The sequence below is a fragment of the Zingiber officinale genome, chromosome 8A, assembly GCF_018446385.1.
Source record: "Zingiber officinale cultivar Zhangliang chromosome 8A, Zo_v1.1, whole genome shotgun sequence".
NCBI classification, from domain to species: Eukaryota; Viridiplantae; Streptophyta; class Magnoliopsida; order Zingiberales; family Zingiberaceae; genus Zingiber; species Zingiber officinale.
In genome coordinates this window covers 38622557-38640270 of record NC_056000.1, presented here as the reverse complement: position 1 = coordinate 38640270, position 17714 = coordinate 38622557, and positions in this window count along the sequence as shown.

Sequence of the window (17714 nt, the reverse complement as noted above, 5' to 3'; positions counted from 1 at the left end):
CGATGAGATCTTCCTAAGTTAAACAATATTACAGAAGTTATCAAATATCTATTTCAAAGATAGGCTTCCAGGTTAAACATGGTGAGGCACTAGTGTTGGTGCGGGAAGCATCAACGATCGAACCTGAGTTTTGATAATGGAAAAGGATTCAAAGTTAAGGTGTGTTGTGATCTAACGTGCTTGATTGAGTGTTTCAGGTAAGTCCTAATTGTAGTTAGGCAAGGTAAAAACCCTAGGGGTGGTAACCCTATGTCATAGGGGGTGGTAACCCTATGCGGAAAGTCTTAGTGGGTCGAGAGCTTCAGGCAAAAGTCCTGGGGGGGGGGGGGGTAACCCTAGGTGGAAAGTCCTAGTGTCGCGAACCAGGTGAAAGACTGGACCAGCCGGGAAGCGGACGTCCAGCAGAAAGTCCGGAAGCATCGAGCACCGAGCAAAAGTCCAGTCAATCTGGAGGATCGCACTGGCAACAGGTAAATCTCCTGAGTGAAGTAGGTGAGGATGCGTTCCCCGTAGAGGGAACAGTAGGCGTCGGGTCGACCTAGGGTTTCCGGTCGGAAACCCGAAGTCAGACTCGGACAGTCCGGTGACTGTCAAATTTATTTATATATATTATCTTTTGTGTTCTAACTCTGTTTTGTAGGAAACTAATACTTTTGTGCAGGGTTAGAACTGACCGGGATCGGTCGACCGAACCTTGGGATCGGTCGACCGAACCCCCAAGCTGGCAGATCAGGTTTCCAGGAGTTAGACTGGGCTCGACCAGGGATCGGTCGACTGGACCTTGGGATCGGTCGACCGAACCTGGGATAAGTATCGACTGGATCAGGCCGAGGTGAGCGGGTCAGAGGAGACTGATCGGTCGACCAAAATTTGGGATCGGTCGACCGAAGCTGGGGATAGAGCTTGACCAAATCGAAGCGGAGCGACGAATTGACGGATCAGATGCGGTGGAGATCATCTGATCGGTCGACCGAACATGAGGGTCGGTCGACCGATCCGCTTCGGGTCAAAGCTGATCCCGAGACATGGGGATCTGGATCAAACTTGCAGAGGCTATAAAAGGAGGCTTAGGATGCAGCTTCGAACAACAACTCTCAGAAAGAAGAACCTGTGCTCTTGTGTGCTGCTCCATACGCTCCAACAAGACCCTGCTGCTCCAACGACTTAAAGCTCTGAAGTTCTTTATTTACTGTTCGTTGGTATAATTTTTCTTACTGCACTTAACTATATTTAATCTTGTAATCATCGATTCTATAGTTGTTGCCCACGTAAAGCGATCAAGGATCGCGGGACTTCGAGTAGGAGTCGATCTAGGCTCCGAACGAAGTAAATCCTCTTGTTCTTTCTGTGTGTTTTTCATTTACTTTCCGCCGCGTTTAATTACTCGAACGATTTTCGAAAAACGTGAAATAGCCGCGAGCGCTATTCACCCCCTCCCCCCCTCTAGCGCTTTCGATCCAACAACTAGGCCTTCTTAGGTATGAGATCATCCATCACTTCCTAGACAAAGTGTTTCAAAGAAATTGGATATTTAACTTCTTACAGTAAAATCGGTTTAACTATAGAGACCTCAATAGAAACATAATATCAAAACATGGAATCGAAAAATAAAATCGATAACAAAATGATAAACTAAAACCGATAGCCTCTTGTGTTTGTTTTTTCAAGATCTATACAAAAAACATGAACTAGTTATGATGCGGAAACAAATAACTAGTTATACCTTTCTTTGTAGCTAAAGACCTCTTGATCTTCTATTGTATTCCTCTCCTCCTCTTGGACGTTGTGTGGGCAACGATCTACCAAGATGGAATCCACTCGAACCACTTCTTCTCCTCCAAGACACTCGAGCCACCAAGGGATGCCAAAATAGGAAAAACTCTTTCTTTTCTTTTTCCTCTCCAAGCAACCGACCACCTCTATGCTCTTTCTTATCTTCTTCTTCTTCTCCAACCTCCGGCCACAAAGATAATATGGAGTGCCGTCCCTAGAGGGAAGAAAGGGAAAGAGGAAGCAAGGTTGTGTCGCTGGCCTTAGGAAGAGAGAAGGGAGAGGAGAAGCCGACCACACCAAGGAAAATAGAAGAGAGAAATAGAATTAGGGTTATCTCACTTCATGAGGCATTATCTCCTTCTCTTTTATAATCCTTGGTCAAGGCGAAAAAGGAAAGTTTTATAACAAAAAATAAAACTTCCTTTTCTATCATGGTGTGGCCGGCCACAAGCTTGTGCTCCAAGTAAGGAAAGATTTTAAACAAAATTAAAATCTCTCTTTTAAAAATTCCTATTGTACATAGCAATAAAGGAAAGTTTTAAAATTAATCTCTCTCTTTTAAAACATGTAAACAACTATAAAAAGGAAAGATTAATTAAAACTTCTCCTTTTAAATCATGGTTACAAAAAAGGAAAGTTTTATCAAAAATTAAAATATCTTTTTTAAACATTATAGATAACTACAAATAAGGAAAGATTTTAACAAAATTAAAATCTCTCTTTAATCTTTTCTAGATAACTATAAAAGGAAAGATTTTAAAATTTTAAAACTCTCTTTTAAAACCATGAGGATGGCTATAAAAGGAAATTTAAATCTTTCTTTTATCCATTGTAGATAACTATAAATAAGGAAAGATTTTAATAAAATAAAATATCTCTTTTAGCCATTGTAGATAACTACAAATAAGGAAAGATTTTGATAAAATTTTGTTTCAAAACAAAACTTCATTTTCCTTTTATTCTCCATGTGGCCGGCCCTTAGCTTGGGCACCAAGCTATGGCCGACCACCTCTTGGCTTCCAAGCTCATGCTTGGCCGACCCCTTGCACCAAACAAGGATGTGGCCAGCCCATTACTTGGGTAAGAAGTGAACTTTGTGGATACAAGGTTTTATAGAGGCTACAACAGGGACCAAGAAGAGAAATTGGTTTTGGTCTCCCGATGAGCTTGAGCTTCCTGTGTTCACCTCGAACACCCAACTAAAGTTCATCAATAATAACTCATACCACTAAAGAGTTATTATTAAACTACCGCACCAATCCCAAATTACATTATGGGCTCTTTCTTAGTATGAGTGCATTAATCTCCCTGTGTTTAAGATATAGAATGCCCACTAATTAAATGAGTTATTGACAACTCATTTAATTAATATCTAGCTCCAAGAGTAGTACCACTCAACTTCATTGTCATGTCAGACTAGGTCCACCTGCAGAGTTTACATGACAATCCTTATGAGCTCCTCAAGGGGACATCATCAACCTAGATTACTAGGACACAGTTTCATTTTATAATCAACAACACACCATATAAATAATATCATTTCTCAACTTATCGAGCCTATTGATTTAATGAGCTAAATCACACCCTTTGATAAATTAAAGAAATAAATATTAAATATATGTGTTTGTTATTATATCATGATTAAGAGTACGCACTTCTATAATAACAGAGATTTTATTTTTTTATATAGTCAGTATAAAAAGAAACTACCTCAAATGGTCCTGCTCAATACACTCATAGTGTACTAGTGTAATTTTATAGTCTAGATAAACTAATACCAAATTACACTACAACCACTCTAATGGTTTGTCCATTCCATCTTGGTTGTGAGCTACTATTTATAATTTATAAGGATATGATAACATGATCTTCTGTGTGTCTCCTCACACCATGTTATCTACAATATAAATTAAATGGACAACTACACTTAGCATGAATGTAGACACTTGACCAATGTGATTCTTATTTCTAAATAAATGTTTATATAAAAAACTAGGCTTTTAGTATACATTCCAACAAAACCAAGTCATTTCTATATGATAATTTTGAAATGAAAGATCTTAGTGAAGCATCCTTTGTTTTAGGCATACAAATCTATCATGATCATTCAAGAGGCATTCTTGGACTTTCATAACATGCTTATATTGAAAATGTACTTATAAGGTATGGTATGCAGAACTGTACACCTAGTGACACACCTGTGTCAAGAGGTGACAAGTTCAGCTTACAGCAGTGTCCATGGCTTAAACTTGAAATAAAGGAGATGGAGCAATTCCCATATGCGTCAGCAGTGAGAAGTCTCATGTATGTACAAGTTTGTATTCGACCAGATATAACATTTGTAGTGGGAATATTAGGCATATATGTTAGTAACCTAGGACCGTTACACTGGAAAGCGATAAAGAGAGTGATGCGGTATTTGTAAAGAACTAAAGGATATATGCTCACGTATCAGAGATCAGATCACTTGGAGGTGACTGGATATTCAGACTCTGATTTTACTGGATGGTTGGATAGCAGGAGGTCCACTTCAAGCTATATCTTCATGCTTGCTGGAGGGGTTATATCTTTGAAGAGTATCAAGCAGACGCTAATAACCACTTCTACTATAGAAGCAGAGTTGATAGTATGCTATGAAGCATCCAATCATGAGATTTGGTTGTGGAACTTCATTATAGCATTGCAGATCGTTGATAGCATTGACAGGGCATTGAGGATTACTATGATAATAAAGTCGCAGAACTTTATGCCAAGAACAACCGCAGTTCATCAAAGTCTAAACACATCGACATCAAGTTTCTAGCAGTTAAAGAAAGAGTTCAGAGTTGTCAAATTATGGTAGAGCACATCAGCACAGATTCTATGTTGGCCGATTCACTTACCAAAGGCTTAGTGCCTAAGGTGTTTCATGCACATATTGTGGATATGGGAGTCCTTATAGAAGAAGAACTCATCTAGTAGGAGTCTGTATTTATTGCACTATGCTGATTAATAAAGACAAATATTTGTTTTGATTATTGTAAGCACTTAAAATTCAAAACATTAATGGGAATTTATATGTTTGTTTGACATTCTGACTATGATATCATTTACTGTTGCTATTTAGTATTTGGTGTTTGTAAATAAGATATAGATTCCTTTTGGAATCATACAGTTTGGATCATGATTTGTTATTGCAATTTAGCATAAAGTATTTTACAAATATGATCTGACTTCTTTTGAGGTCATCTTAGGACCAGTTGAAAATTGACATGTACTGATTATATTTCATGTAATTTTCACTCTACACATCTATATCTTGATCTATGTCATTAATGACATTGGTATTGTGATTACTTTTGGGGCTTGTTACGATCATATACAATAGCTATGACCTCTTTAGTTCTATACTAATGAAGTAAATGGATCAGATTGTTTGCAGGGGTATATATCTTGTACCCATAAAGTTTGATATTAACTAAAATTTTACTTGTATTCCATATACAACTCATATATAGCCCAAGTGGGAGATTGTTGGATATAATTATCTCTATTAGGTGGGTTTATTTGTAAATACGATCTGAACCCTTTAAAGTGATCTAACTTAGCCTTATTGGGTTCAGTTGTTGGATATAAACCTTGTATGTGTAGAACCTTTAGTCCCACATATATTATCATCTATATGCTGATAATAGATGTTCAGTATATATATAGATTTATAGTCCCGCATCTATTATTATTTATGGGCTGATAATAGATGTCCACTATATATAGGGTTGGTCCCCAAGAGCTTAGGGAATGATCTTGACATAATTTTTTTGTTCTCCATTGACAAGAAGCTTTACGGTGCTGTCATCTTTTAAGCCCCTTGGAAGACCTTCCTTTCCGCTGCATCTTCTTCCACAGAAATCATGTCGACGCCGCTAAAGACAAGGATATGACTCTTCAATCAAGTTCCTTGTCTATTATGTTTATATATTTATTTTTCTTATGTATGTTTAATTGATGAAACGAAGATCTATACTCATATGTTCTTGTATTTCCTATATATGAATTCTTATGCGATTCTTAGAATACTTGCGACTTAGATTTTATAAGAACTATCATTTTATAATCTAAATTAATTTAACATAAAAAGAATTAATTTTTTATTTTATTTGGATTCTTAATTCATTTTTTTCACGCTCAAAGCTCATCTCAACCTAGCTTCCAAGATTCATCCATATAGTTCCTATAATACAGATTTAATTATTTATTTAATATTTATGTTATAATTTATAATAGTTATAGTTTCATAATTATTATAATATAAATTTAATATATTGACCTAATATTTACATTATCGTAGTTATAAAATCATAACTTTTTCAACGGTTTCATAGTTCTAACGAGTTCTCTTAAACTGTTAAACTCAAACTTAATTATTCTCATACATTCACATAGTTACGGAATTGTAACTTCAACAAAGTAAATATATCATGAAAATAATGAAAATTAAAAACCAAGAAATCAAAAGGTCTCAAAGAAGAAACCAATAAAAAGTTTTTATTCTTATATGTCTTATAATTTTAAACAGATCTTAAACCTCTTAGGCGGTGCATGAAGAAAACCAAATAAATGGACGGAAAGAAAACTGAGGGGATGGTAGACAAGCTGTGCGGTGGAATTAACGATGATGAGATAGGACGCGTGGGGTAGGGATTTTGGACAAATTACGAAGTAGCAAAGATAAACCAAAGGGGCGAGTTTCTAAAAATAACTATCAAAATCTCGTTATTGATTCAAGATTTAAACTTATCTATCAAAATATCAAAATTGATCAAAAAGTATATTTAAGAATAGTTATATCGGGGTAGTAAGATAGAATAAAATAATAATAATAATAATAATAATAATAATAATAATAATAATAAAAAGTATCTCTTCAATGATTCCTGATATGGATTATGATGGATCGATATGTCGAGTGAAGGAAATGTTTAGATTGAGAAAGATAGGAAAGATATATAGTCGTTCGAATAAAGGGCGAGTGAGCACCCACGTGCTCATGTATGCTCGATTAGGTAAAGCTCGTCCGAGCATAAATGTATTTAGCTTTATGTATGACTTCTAGCATATTATCGGTCGATCGCAGGCCGAGCGAGCACCCACATACTCATATATGCTCGGCTGGACAAAGTTCGCCTGAGCATAAAGACATTTAGCCTTATGTATGATTCGCAGCATATCACCGGTCGACCGAAGGCCGAGCGAGTACCCACATGCTCATATATGCTCGGCCGGACAAAGCCCGCCCGAGCATAAAGGCATTTAACATTATATATGACTCTCAGTATATTACCGGCTGACCGCAGGCTGAGCGAGTGCCCACGTGCTCATATATGCTCAGTCGGACAAAACCCGCCCGAGCATAAAGGCATTTAGCTTTACATATGGTTCTCAGCATATTACCGGTCGATCGCAGGCCGAGCAAGCACCCACGTGCTCATATACGCTCGACCGGGCAAAGCCTACTTGAGCATAAAGGCATTTAACCTTATGTATGATTCGCAGCATATCACTGGTCGACCAAACGCCGAACGAGCACCCACATGCCCATATATGCTCGGTCGGACAAAGTCCGCCTGAGCATAAAGACATTTAGCCTTATATATGACTCTCAGCATATTACCAGTTGACCGCAAGCCAAGCGAGTGCCTACGTGCTCATATATACTCGGCCGGGCAAAGTCCGGTCGAGCATAAAGGCATTTAGCCTTACATATGGTTCTAAGCATATTATCGGCCGACCGCAGGCCGAGCGAGCGCCCACGCCCTCATATACGCTTGATCGGGCAAAGCTCGCCTGAGCATAAAGACATTTAACCTTATATATGGTTCTCAGCATATTACCGGTCGATCGCAGGCCGAGCAAGCACCCACGTACTCATATATGCTCTACCGGGCAAAGTCCGCCCAAGCATAAGGGCAGTTAGCCTTATATATGGTTCTCAACATATTACCGGTCGACTGTAGGTCGAGCGAGCGCCCATGTGCTTATATACTCTCGACCGAGCAAAGTTCGCTCGAGCGTAAAGGCAGTTAGCCTTATATATGGTTCTCAACATATTATCGGTCGACCGCAGGCTGAACGAGCGTCCATGTGCTCATATACGCTCGACCGAACAAAGCCCACCCGAGCATAAAGACATTTAGCCTTATATATGATTTGCAGTATATCACCGGTTAACTGCAGGCTGAGCAAGCGTTCACGTGCCCATATATGCTAGGCCAGGCAAAGCCCGCCCGAGCATAAAAACATATTCAACAAAAGGTATTCCTAATATACAGCCGACTTGAACGATCGGTCGAGACATATTCAACAAAAGGTATTCCTAATATACGGTTGGCTTGAACGATTGACCGAGACATATTTAACAGAAGGTATTCTTAATATACAACCAGCTTGAATGACTGGCCGAGATATATTCAACAGGGGGTATTCTTAACAGCATATACAGACAATTTGAATGGTCGGCCAAGACATGTCCAATAGGATATTTGGCAGGAAATATCTTCTAGAAGCTTCTTCAGTCATGATGATGTGTCCCCATTATAAATACAAGTTATAAACGACAAAACGGGTACATCTGGGTTACAGAAAAGATTCCTTAAAGGATTATTGCACGAAGTATAGAAGATAACTTTATCTCCTAACAAACCCTAATGAACTAGGGACCACTTCACGACTACGGAGGTCACGTGAGGTAGTATAAAAAGGAGAATCCTCTCCGTTGGCAAGGTACGCAAATTTTAGCATCCAAACTTTGTTTCACTTCAGTTACTGTTCTTCTTCCACCTTTTGAGAGAGAAATTGACTTGAGCGTTGGAGGGCCTAGCCAGGGATCCCCACCCCGGTCTTAGGTCACTAACGCTTTGTTGGTTTGTCTCACTGTACGTAGGATCGTGGAAGGCTTCTTCTAAATCTTGAGGAGGCATTCTCTTCATCAGGGATCGTCGTTCATTGGAGCTAGCACACATCTTCACAGATTTTAGACAAGATCAAATTTGGTGCTGTTTGTGGGAACTATTCACCTGGATCTGAAGCTACGATGATGGAGGAAGCTGGCAAACCCAACACTATTAGTACAGAAGATATTGCAACAACAACAACAACAAGTCAATACTGGTGGCACATTGCCTGTAGTGTCACCTCCGACGATGTCTGTAACTTCGCATCATAGAGAGAGAGATATCAAAGGAGGAGATCTAGCTTATTTGTTTTCTGCCCCTCTCTCTCCCACTCGACGCCCTAAGGCTTATTTCAGAACACCCCTTGAGCAAGGGGGACGAAGAGTAATTCTTCAAGAGTCTTCTGGAGAAACCCCCGTAAACGAAAAATGAAAGGGAAAAATTATAACTAGTGATAGTTCTCCTGAAAGGATTATTACTCCATTTTCTCAACGAGTACTAGATGATCCTTTGCCAAAGCATTATCAGAATTTAAATGTCGGAGAGTACTCGGGAACAACTAATCCCGAAGACCATCTTCTTAAATTTGAACATGCGGTGCTCCTCCAACAATTTACTGATGGAGTTAAATGTTGAATGTTCCTTACTACTTTTGGAGGAGCGGCTCAGAGGTGGTTTAAACGGTGCCAGAAAATTCTATTCGGCGCTTCAAAGACTTCCGCAAGGTATTTTTACATTATTTTTCTAGCAATCGAAGGTACCACAAAACTCTTTGGAGTCTTTTTTCCATCAAGCAAAGCCCTAAAGAATCTATTAGGGCTTATATTAAGAGATTCAACCAAGTAGCTATTAATGTTCCATCAGCCATCATGGAGATCTTAGTAAGCGTCTTCTCTCAGGGGCTTAATGACAATGACTTTTTTTAAGGATTTGGTTAGGAACCCTCCTACCAATTTTGACATATTAATCGAGCGGGCTTCAGAGTTCATTAATGTAGAAGATTCTCAGGTTGCCCGCAGGAAAGACGTTAATACTTCTGCGCCGGTTCCGGTAGCTATACGTCCGGTGGGACCTGCCTAGCCCCCTAAAGGACCTCGGGCGGATCCGTACCATCGTCATCCAGAGCCTCGGCCTCAAGCAGTACAACATGTGGATGCTCCAGCACATTTCCTGCAAAGATGGTGCACCTATCACCTGACCAACACCCACAACACAGGAAACTATTTTGCGCTGAAGAATCAGCAGGCAGGTAACACCCTCTATCGTCGACATTCTCCAATCCCAAATCACCGGCGATATCCGCGACATAATAGTCCTCTTAAAATTGAATATCAACCGAGCGGATCGCAAGCGAGAATATTACCTCTCCCCACTGTACAAGCACAAACACCTGGCCAAGCACAATCAGAACCACCATCGACTCGACAAGAGGGAAATCACAATAATGTTGCTCGCAGTAATATTAATATGATAGCGGGAAGACCCACTGATGGTGATTCTAATCGAGCAAGAAAGTCGCATGTTGGGCGATTAATGATTCACGCCGTTAGGTGTAGTGCTGAGAAGGCAGTAGGGCCAACAATCAGTTTTGGACCCAAAGATTTAGTAGGTGTGGAAGTACCCCACGATGATACACTGATAATTAAGACTGTTATAGCTAATTATAACATTTCACGTACTTTTATTGATACTGGTAGCTTTGTTAATATTATCTTTAAACATGTTTTTGATTAGTTGCAGATTGACCCGAGTGAACTTCATCCTTGGCCACTCCGTTGTATAGGTTCACAGGTGATCCTGTCCGAACCAGGAGTCAACGGACACTGGGCACGTGGCGCTCCCTGCTGAATCCTCGAATGCTCCGGCGAACCTGCAGCAAAAACCGAGCCAGGAGGGGTGTCCCGGCGACGGCCCTCCGACGCTCAAGTCAGGCGAGGAATAACAAAAAGGTGGCCTCAAGATGAAGACTTTTTTCATACCTCCGGTGAAGAAATGGAGGCCTTATATGCACCTCTCAAGAAGCCTCGGGCGCGCCAATCAAAGCAACCACCTGACCATGGCATGGGTCTCGCTGAGGGCTATGCCCAGATATGGATCCGCAGAAGACGCCCATGAGGCCATACTGCCATCAGATCAACCTTCCATGATGTGACAAGATCCTCCAAATACGATCTGTACTACTTAATCATTAGACATGCTTCGCTGATATCCCATATCCCGAGCCGAGAGTATAGGCCGCTCTACCACCTTTTGTCCTCGCCTCATCTTGGCTGAACGGACAACCCGCCTTTACTATTCACCGAGCGACCGCCGCCTTCGATCCTCCCCGCCACGCCTAAACTCAAGCCCTCGGATGGGTTGTCTCTAGATCCGCCTGTCTTACTCAATGCTTTCTACGCCATTAACCGCTTAGTCACTCTTCATCTCCTCGTCGAGACCCTTCAGAAGTGGGTCCCCATTCTTCACGGATCACTTGCCTTCCTTCAAGTCTAGTCAAGGAGGCAAAGAGTCCGACCGATCGACTATGTGTCCGAGCGGCGCCGCTTACCATTGCTTATATATCCCTTGAGCCGTCGCCTTTATGCCAAACTTAGCCGCCTACTGCTTTTGGTTGTCTTCAGCCAACGGATGCTTGCTTGTCTAAATCTTCTCGTGCAATCTTTTTCATTAAGGCGAAGCGTGCGCGGTATGGGCGCATTAATTGCGCTAGGTGACAGGGCGCCACGTGTCGACCATTGTGTGGCGGCGGCGTCACTTACGATGGGACGCCCCCGTTTGAAATGGACGGCTCGATGGCGTCCTCGTTTCTCGTGACCTAGATCGGACGGCGGAGGCCGACCGACCTCAGCCGTATAAAGCCTCCGTCCCCTTTTTTGGCCGGCCACTTGCTTGCGCTTTGTCTTTCTGTTTCGTTCTGTTGCTGCGGTCTCCGGCGATCCAGTGTCTGTTTTTAGGCGGCGATCATCTCATCGGTGATTCTTTCCGCCCGTTTCCTTCCCAGTGAGTCTTCTTCCTTCACTTACTAGGTCTTCTCTGCTCATTTCGCCCCTTTCGTTCCCCTTCCTTCGATTTCTTGCTATTCTTTCGCCTCTCCGAGATGGCAAGCTCCTCCGAACCCGCTGTTGGTGTTCATGGCCCTTGGTACCTGACCATGGAGAGTCGATTTGATGAGGAGGGTGCTCGGCGCCTTGTTCGGACGTATGAGATTCCCGATAACTATGAAATAGTTGTAGCCGACCCGACTGACCGGCCTCATGACCCCCCGATCGGCACCATTTGTTTTTTTCTAGACCAATTCCAGGGCGGCCTTAGGTTTCCTACCCATCCCTTTATTTTAGAGGTTTGTAACTATTTTCGCATCCCGCTCGGCTAACTTGTGCCGAATTCCTTTAGGCTGCTGAGCGGGGTGGTCGTCCTCTTCAAGTTGCACAGTATCCCTCTTGACCCCAAAATATTCCACTTCTTCTTTTACCCCAAACAATCCGAGCCGGGCACTTTTATTTTCCAAAGTAGAATAGGCTTTAAATTTTTTGATAATATGCCGACCTCCAACAAACACTGGAAGGAGTTTTTCTTCTATATCCGACTTCCCGAGCGGCCAGCATTCCGAACCAAATGGCATCATTGCAGGCCGACTCAAATGAGCTCTAAGTTCGTATAATCCACTTTATCTTCATGCGCTAATCAAGTTGTCCCACAACGATACAAGATCGACCAATACAGCTCAAGGGTGTTGTATATTTTCTGATTGTCTCCGTCGGCAAATCTCCTCCGCACGAGTAAGGACTTTACTCTCTACGCCTTTTTTATCTAACCGATTTTAATTTCTTTTACTGCAGCTGAAGTCATGTGGCGCTCCAAGGCTACCGATCATCTGAAGTTGAAGGCCGTGGAGATTGAGGCCGCCACAAAGAAGGAACTCGCCGAGCGGGGTCTTATCCCTAGCCGCCTACGGATGGGAGAGGGGGACACATCCGCCTTAAATGTGTCGCCCCATCCGCCTAACGGAGGTTGAGGCGATCTGCTTCCTCGCCCCCTCACGAGTCAAGGCCCCAGTCGAGATCCACCATTGAGGTTCTACGAAACGCCGAAGAGACTCAGCCCACCGACCCAAGAGGGGGAAACATGTCTGACTGAATCTCGCACCGCCGCACGCCATCACAGATCGGGACCCCGTGGCTTCGCCAACGCATGCCCTCCCGCCCTCCCGACTGCCGCCACGCCTGGGCGAAACTTCCACTATAGGGGAGTCCTCGCATCAGGCGGCCGCGACTGAAGAAGCGCCGTCCGGTCATCCAACCATCAAGACTACCCTCCGATTCCCATCGGAGGAATATTTATTGTCCGCCGATCGGCCATCGAGCCCCGTTCACGAAATAACCTTGACGGGTCCGCTCGCCAAGCTTTTTGAGGACGCACAGATTCAAGTGGCCCTCATGACGCCCAAGCAGCTCGGCGACAACAACATGCAGCAGGCCACTCAGGTAAATTCATCTTTCTTCCTGTGCCATGCTACTGTTTGGTTCCTGATTTCATTATTTCCTTTACAGCGCTGGGCTGAGCAAATCGCCACTAGCCATCGGCTAGCCGAGTTGGAGGATCTCCTGGAAAAACTTCAAGTGTCGGGGGGTCCCACGGCCGAGCGGGAGAAACAAGCCCTCGAGGCCGAACAGAAGAAGGCCGCCGACCTAGCTACAGAGGTGGCTCGACTTGAAGGCCTGGTGAAGATACGCGACGCAGACGTGAAGCGCACCAGCAGTCGGAAGAAGCTGGCGATCGCGGATCTGGATAAGATGAAGGTTGAAGTCCGGGCCCTAGATCAGCAATCCAAGGATCTGAACGCCCAGCTGAACGCCGAGCGGGAGGACCGTTCGGCAGAACGCACAAAAGCCGAGGTGGACTTGAAGGCAGTCCAAGATACCTTAACCGCTTCTCGAGCGGCACTCAAAAAATATAAGGAGGGAGAGCCGAGTCGCCTGGCAGCAGCGCGCCAAGAATACCTCCGCTCGGAACGGTTCGGCGAAAAGTTCGGTGGCAACGTCTCCTCAACCTTCATCGAGGCGGTCAAGGTCACCACGGCATACTTTAAGAAGGGGGGGCACCTTCCTGCTGACCTGAGCATTCCTCCGAATCATGGCCATGATTGACGACATCCCGGATGCCTTTTTTAATTTTGAGGATCCGGAGTGATGCGGGTTATTTCAAGTACTTTCTGTATTTCATCCGCTCGGCGGATGTAAAATTTTTGTACATGCCGTTCGGCATAATTTTTCTTCTAATGAAACGATGCCCCTTTGCTTGTATTTGTTTGCCCTTCATTGTCTCCTTTTAGTGTGTTGCTGCTTATTCGTAGAATCAGTTGGGCTCCTCATGTTTCCTACCAAACGACTGATCAGGTTAATCGGTAGACTCGTTTTCCTCGAAATCGTTTAACGCTTGGCTACACTGCTTGCATCCAGTGAATGCGAAGTGTTGGCAAGCCGATGGCCGATCGGACCTAATTAATTTAGTACTTGCGAACGCTCGTTATCGTCGACCTTTCGCTCGGACATTTATAGACGCCATCGCCTTCAATTTTTAACGACGGTGCTCGCCGACGCCCGCCGGACGTTATATACGCCGGCCGCCTCTCGATTTTAACTACTTGCTCGCCGGCGCGGATGTTTATATCATCGGCGTTTCGATTTTTAACGATGGGATCGTCATGATATTTATATCCGCTGTCAGCTGCTCTCGGCGCTCGGATGTTTATAGCCGATCGGCGCGGCTCTTGATCTTTAACGACGGTGCTCGTCGGCGCGGATATTTATAGCCGGTCGGCGCGGCTCTACGGTTTAACGTCTGGGCTAGACGGCCTTCAAGGCTAACTCCTTACCAGGTCAAGCGACCTTGGCCTTCATAACTTATCCCCGACCGGCACGGGTCATTTGCTTACGAATCTAAATGCATACGCCGTTCAGCGGAGAAGGCTCCATGTGTTTTCATCTTTTTGCTCCCTAGCTTGGAGAACGTACTCCTGGCCGACCGACTCAGGGTCTGCTTCGTCGAGCATTTTGTCTAGGATAATATACCTCCGTCCGAATGGTACGGGGCCTTCAATTTCCGAGCGCTTGGCTCGACCCATTTACCTCCGGCCGAGCGGCTCGGGGCCTTCGTTTTTTTGTTGGCGGTGCCTTATTTGTTCTTTTGATTTTCCACGCATTTCAAGCATTCAATAAAAGTACACAAGATGATTTACATAGGCACGTTTTCACCGGCCTTTAAGAAGGTCGAGGTGGTTCGCCCACTACTTATCTAGCACCGACCTTCCTCATCCTCCAAATAATAAGCGCTTTTCGATGATTTTGAAAGGACCCCGCCCATGGAGCTTCAAGCTGCCGACGTCACGCCATTCGACTTCTTCCGCATAATTCCGACCGAATGATCGGGAATGACGTACGCTATAATTTTGTTCATTGGCTGACGGTACGCATCACCGAACTACGCCTTTGCCTCTCCTCTCTACCAACCAGCCATATTTCTCCGCTCTACGTTGTCCTCATCGTAGCTTGATCCGCGAACCACGCCGACTTCAACTCGAATGACGACCGCCACCATATACCAAATGGAACGCACTCTGCCCCTTCTTTAAGGCGTCGGATGGCCCACAAGACGCCGCACTTCATCCTACCAACTTCCTCCCAAATGGTCGAGCCGAGCACGGAGAATACGGAGAATTTCCCGACCGCTGTTGAGGATAAGCCACGACGTGAAGTGTTGCTCAATCTCATAGTTTTGCACCAACTTTCTAACATCTTCCCCGTGAATCCGCCGTTGTCCGACATTAGTCGGCGAGATGCCGAATCAACAAATGATGTGTTGCCGATGAATTTTTTAACCATTTGTTCGTTGATCTTTAGCTGCCCTCGCCTCCACCACTTGGAGAAATAGCTCACCGCTACTAGTAAGAATTTCTACCATCGAAATGGACCGACATTATCCATTCCCCAATGGTCAAACGGCATGAAACGCCGACGCCCATTTCTTCTGCCGGCCGGTGGAGAAGTTGTATCGCATGAAAGGCGTGTAGATACCGTCCGAGCCAGATCTGTAGTTGGCCAAAGAACGCGCGAAAGCTTTTGTAAAGCTGATCTCCGATGAGTGTAAACCGACTGCATTTCTTCCGAGGAGCCGGGCCGCATATTCCCTGAGGGGTGTGGTGCCCGAACTGAGAAATTCTATAATAGGTGTCCTCCAATGCTTGGAAACGTGAGGCCTGCATCCGATCGACGCGCCACCAGCAGTACTTTTTCAATTGGTCAATGACAACTCGGGTGTTATCGAACTTGCGAGTTTGGCTAACTCGTCTGCTGCCTGGTTCTCCGTTCGGGGGATCTTCTGTATAAGAACCTCTCGGAAAGTAGCTTTGAGTTTTTCAAAGGCCTCAACGTAGAGTTTAAGCCGAACACTATTGATTTCAAAGGTGCCAGAAAGTTGTTGAGCGGCCAACTATGAATCCGAATAGAGAGTCACCCGACCAACACCCACATGCCGGGCTGCCTGCAATCCGGCTATGAGGGCCTCGTACTCTGCTTCGTTGTTGGTAGCTTTGTAATCCAGCCGGACGGATAGGTGCATCTTCTCTTCTTGAGGTGAGAGCAGCAATATTCCAATCCCACTTCCGAGCCGAGTGGAGGACCCATCCACATATATTCTCCATAGCTTCCATTCGGCCTCGTAATCTTGGCCACAAATCGCCAAGATTGGCCATCGCCGAGCGGGCTGAGGCATTGGATGTCAAATTCATTTAATTTGCTGGCCCACTTGATGAGCTGCCCGACGCTTCGATCTGGCGATTTTCCGGCGGACCTGCTCGTCCGACAATGATGGTGTGTGCCAAGAACACGGTCATACGCCGCTGCCAAAACCAGCAAAGGGCCAACTTTTACTGCCCTTAAAATATGGGCCAGACTAATTACGATGTAACTGACAAATCGGCCCATTATGAAGCCTGTTAAGCTTATTCGGCCACGAGGTTCAATTGCACTACAAATTCCAAGTATGTTGAGTGCTCTGAACCCTAATCGTCCTCCCGCTGCAGCAGCGCATCTCCCCGCCATTCTCCTCAGTCGCTGGGCGCTCCGTCGCCGGTCTCTTCCGGGGTCGTCTCCGCCGCCTCTCCGACGAGCCTGCTCAAGCTGGTATTTCTCGTGAATTGGTGCTGTGGACTCTCGCACTTCTCCTGTATTCGTCTCTCTCTGCCCCAAAACTACGGTACTTGCTTCATAACCTTTCTTTTTTGTCTAACAGCCTCAGCAGCTTCCATGCTTCTCTTTGTCTTTTGGCAAACTCTGCATTAAGCAACGCGTGTAGCTTTCTATCGTTAAATTATGCTTGTTCTTACTGGTTAGGCTGGCATCTGCTTGGAACAATTACCTTGATTTGATGTTGGCATCGACTATTTAGTTCTATTTGCACCACCACATTCTGTGCTTTTTTTGTATAGTTTTTTTCAGTCCTGGCAGCGACGATCATTTTAATATACTTTTTCATATTGCCCAAATCATATCCATCACTTTTATTGTCCTTGTCTCTTTCTCAGAACTGTTGAATTCTCCTGGAGTGGGTTGTGAATGTTCTCTCCTACTTGATTCTTAAGAAAGTTAAACATCATAAATATGTTGCCTTAATACATCTCTAAACAATTCTTAGCTGTTTGACTTCATATTTGACTTAATGTAGCTATTGAAGTAGAAATTACTAGGTTCTCTATATGATTTTCAACTTGGCTGGTGCTTGACACCAGAAATATAAAGCTCAAACATTACCAAACTCAATCATGCATAATTTCAAAATTATGTAAAATTACATTGAAAATTAACTTTATTTGGTTTAGACTCAAACAGTACTTTTTTATGATTGTTGTGCGTAAGCTTGTGAGTAGGAAAATCAGCACTAACCAGGTTCCTCTCCACGACTGGTAGAAGTGATATTTGTGCTTTTGACCAAATATATGTCTCCATTTTCTACCTT